General features: G+C 42.8%; 1 long non-coding RNA gene across 1 annotated transcript; it reads left to right on the top strand.

The window, feature by feature from the left end:
* Positions 1–617: 617 nt before the first annotated feature.
* LOC133140068 (uncharacterized) lies at positions 618–3,813 on the top strand. Its single transcript, XR_009709986.1, has 3 exons — positions 618–711; positions 1,704–1,772; positions 3,438–3,813. It is a non-coding gene; the product is annotated as an uncharacterized LOC133140068 (long non-coding RNA).
* Positions 3,814–4,683: the final 870 nt, after the last annotated feature.

Here is a 4,683-nt window from a genome sequence, read left to right as displayed (position 1 = left end):
TTTTCATAAGCCCACGGGTAATCGGTGGGTAATACACTTGGTCCATATTTTTGGCCGGACTACCCTTCTATTGACTTAACTTGACTGCACATGTTTTAACAACACACTGATTGGCGGTAAATATAACCTTTATTTTTTTCTGTTTGTTTTTGTGCCCCTTGACCGGGTCAGAACCATTAATCTAACCCAACATAAAACAGGCTCTCAAATTTCAAAAAGGTGTATGATAGCGTTCAGCAGAAATTCATGAATGCACACTTCAAAGATGAGTCATGGACATGTCGTTACTTATAATCGAAGTGAAAGTTGTTTCCAACTTGCATGTGTATGGCCCAGGGCCAACGTGCCCTTTTAATGATATCCGGTTTCTGTCCGTCCGTGCATGGAGCAAGCTTGTGTAGTTTGCTCCTTAGGCAGACAGGGTTCGTTATTTTTAGCAAGCCTGTCGCTCAAACCACTGATTGATGCTGCTGAGAATCCTGGCGCATTTCAGTGAATTATCAGTCACCTGTGGAAAAACGTGACTTGTCCATACAGTGCCAAACTTGTGACAGTGAGCGAATGATTGAACAATTGGATGCGCATCTGGAGGGATGATTGATTGATTCTCTGCAGAAGAAAAAAAAACCTACAAAGGCCGGATCCTTGCGACGTGGGCGGCAGCGATCGTAAAGAACAATCTCTCTCCTTATCAAGAAATGGACTGAAAAGGTTGGCCATTATTTTTAATGACCTCTAAAATCCAGCGTGATGTTAAATGTAATCTGATCTGATAAAGGCTGAGTCGGAGGGAGGTTATTAATTTATGCCTCCCCGGAACGCGCCGCCTCCCAGTCACAACGTTCGTTTAAATACGCCGATGCCACGGAGCCACATTCAGCTCCATGCGGCAAAACACAGAGGGAATAACGCAGATAATGAAACAAAACCTGTCCCCTATAATTCCCCAAATTGAAGCTGATTGCACATCCAGTGAATAAATCTTTCTCCGTCAAAACGAATAACCCACGGTGTGCGGCAAAACAACGTTTACCTTCATATGGTAAAACTTAATTAATCTACCATGTATATATATATATATATATATATATATATATATATATATATATTCATTTTGTCTTCCTTTTTTCAATGGCACATGAATACTTAAATATCAGTGCCTTCCCTTACTGCCCATTTCACTGTTCTTTGTGCTCTAATGTACAGATAATGGAGGCCTTGACAGTTGTAACAGCTTTGCATTCACTGCGTGATATGTTCCTCCGTACTGGATTCACTACCTTTTGAAAGCCATTGATAATAACTGTAATGCATTTACTTATAAAGCACATTTTCTCAGAATACCATGCAGCACAGTGTGCTTCACAATAAAAATAAATACAGGATAAAACTAAAAATAAAGGACATAAAATTTAAGTAATCAAATGACAGGAAATAACAAGATATAATAAAACAAGTGTTGGGAACCTAAGGCTATTTCTGAACATCCCAAAGGACATTCCATCTGGTAAACATTTTTTATAATAAATATACTATAAATAAATGAAAAAATACATACAATATATAAAATATGCAACATCACTATATATTTCAAGCAGAGTATACGTTTGTAAAAATGCACTGCATAAACATGCATGTACATACTGTATTTTACAAAAGATTTTTACCAATACCAATCTCTATCCTCTATGTTCTCTGTTCAGTTGGCATTCCTCTTCCATCACTGCAGGATCCCCATCAGCCTATCAGAGAGCAGCACCTTCCCCCCAGAAGTGCGTGAGTCCCATCATCATTTTCTATTCCCCTTCTGCAGTATGCCAGGGGTGAACTGCACAGCCACTTACTCTGAGGTCTGCACATCGTAACAAGCTACGCAGTCAGTGTATCTCAGGTGTACACTTCATAGACAGCTGTGCAGTCAGTGTATCTATGGTGTACACTCTGTGGACAGCTGGGCAGTCAGTGTGTCTATGGTGTACACTCTGTGGTCAGCTGGGCAGTCAGTGTATCTATGGTGTACACTCTGTGGTCAGCTGGGCAGTCAGTGTGTCTATGGTGTACACTCTGTGGTCAGCTGGGCAGTCAGTGTATCTATGGTGTACACTCTGTGGTCAGCTGGGCAGTCAGTGTATCTATGGTGTACACTCTGTGGTCAGCTGGGCAGTCAGTGCATCTATGGTGTACACTCTGTGGTCAGCTGGGCAGTCAGTGTGTCTATGGTGTACACTCTGTGGTCAGCTGGGCAGTCAGTGTATCTATGGTGTACACTCTGTGGTCAGCTGGGCAGTCAGTGTATCTATGGTGTACACTCTGTGGTCAGCTGGGCAGTCAGTGTATCTATGGTGTACACTCTGTGGACAGCTGCGCAGTCTGTGTATCTATGGTGTACACTCTGTGGTCAGCTGCACAGTCAGTGGGTCTGAGGTGCACACTCTGTGGTCAGCTGGGCAGTCAGTGTATCTATGGTGTACACTCTGTGGACAGCTGCGCAGTCTGTGTATCTATGGTGTACACGCTGTGGTCAGCTGCACAGTCAGTGGGTCTGAGGTGCACACTCTGTGGTCAACTGAGCAGTCAGTGTATCTATGGTGGATTATCCTGGATTAAAAATTCTGCTCTTAATTATTTAATTAGCCCAGTCTTATTTCATTGTATTTATTCACATTTTAGTTGTTTCTTCATAAGCTTGAGTGTCCCTGTCTGAGATGATAAACCATCGTTAAACCAGCACTAATGTACACAGATAATCAGCTGTTGCACACTGCAGTTACCTGACCTGTCCTGTTTTTAATGTCGGTATGCATGTTCATCTGATCTGATGATTGATGCCTAATCTGATTCAAGGAATTTACATCAAGGTTTTGGAAATGTGTATATATAATAAAAATTCTGTTTGAAAAGTACATTTTTACCAGCTTGTTTCTGCCAGCGAAAAATATGGTGCACATTTAGGCAATTTTTTGGCTTTTTTATTGAAAGAATTACAGTACACAAAATATCAATATCAGTGATAAATTCAATTTATAGTTTGATTATTCGCAGCATGCATGAACAATTCTCCATCTCACATCTCCGGTTTTCTCCTGTGAGTGAATGGCGTGTGTGTGTGTGTGTGTGTGTGTATAGGTATGAGTGCGGGAGTGAATGGCGTGTGTGTGTGTGTGTGTGTGTGTGTGTGTGTGTGTGCGTGCGTGCGTGTGTGTGGGTATGAGTGTGCGAGTGAATGGCGTGTGTCCATACGATGGATTAACCCTGACCAGAGATAAGGGGATTAGTTAAAGGATAGATGGATGACTGGATCGGGTTTTGTGTCCCATATCTGACAGTCCTATATCGCCCTACTCATAAGCCTTCCGGTGAGTGGCACTTTTCTGTAATGTCTCAATCACTGGACTGTGTGTGCAACTCGCTTTGTCTTTCCTCTTGTTTTTTTACAGAAGGTAAGGTTTGAGGGTGTCAGCAGTGAAAGGTACCATGTAAAATGATGTGACCTGCATAGCTGACCACCCTGTCACAGGATCTGACACGCGGATGTGACCCTTCTCCAGTGCCGGTCAACACCTGAAGTCTTCTGCCTCCTGCTCCTGAGATGATTTCACCTGATGTGGTTTCACCGCGGTACATGGTGTTGTCATTGTGTCTACACTGGCAGATCGGTGATCTCTCGGCCAGACTGTCTACTAGCCAGCGCCTTCGAGGCCAACAGCCATCTCATGAAGTATGCTCTTAATTGTATAGCCACAAGGAGGCAGGGTGATTACAAATTGGATTTCCGAAAAATAGAACTGGCACGGGTGGGAGTTTTGAACAAAATACTGGGTTATTTGTTTATATACATGAATGAGCAAAACCGACCACGGCACTCTTTGTCCATTTTTAACCAATTTTTAGGAATTTAGAAATCCCACCAGGATGCATATTTCCAGTCCTGAAGAGCAGAAATGTACAAATAAAGAGGACATCAGTCAGCCTACAGGGAGATCTTTGATTTGGTCATCCATTGATGCATTTCATCTATGTCAGGGGTGCTCAAACTGTGTGTCAGAGTCCCATGTTCACTCACCTGATTTGAGGATGGGGTCAGCTGAAATTTTGGGGGAAATGTTTTCTTTTTTGTCTCTTCATATAATAAAGCAACAAGACACAAGAGGTCATGGTACATCACCAATATAATATAGTATAGGTGTGTGTCTGTGGGGGGGGGGGGGTGTTGGGGTTGGTTCATTCATTTTTGAACATTCATTTGGGCACGCTTCGGGGAAAAAGTTTGGGAACCTCTGATCTCTGTAATGGTGGACTGTCAGAGAAAAGCACGGCCCGCCTTGGTGAGTCAGTCTACGCTCACTGGGAGATCTTGGGAAGGCAGACTGGCCATTAATGGCACCAGAACAGAACGTCTCTCCTGGGAGTCCGCCGACTGCCGCAACACGAGGACAGTTCCTGGAAATCTGCTTTCTGTTGATAATGTGTCACTCTGTGCTTGTAGAAGCCATTACGGCAGTAAAGTATACCGCCTAATTACCACATATAGTAATGTGCCACATGTGGAAAACAGGCATAATGTGTTTGTGCCCATTAAGGTATAGAAGTACAAAATAACACACTGTCACTAGATTACTCCTGACGAGTCAATTTCCACTGTCTTTTACCGCCTTTTCACTTTCTCAGTCATAATGTATAGTT

The sequence above is a fragment of the Conger conger genome, chromosome 11, assembly GCF_963514075.1.
Source record: "Conger conger chromosome 11, fConCon1.1, whole genome shotgun sequence".
NCBI classification, from domain to species: Eukaryota; Metazoa; Chordata; class Actinopteri; order Anguilliformes; family Congridae; genus Conger; species Conger conger.
Note: the sequence above shows the minus strand (reverse complement) of the source record. Positions and strands in the feature narration are given on the sequence as shown.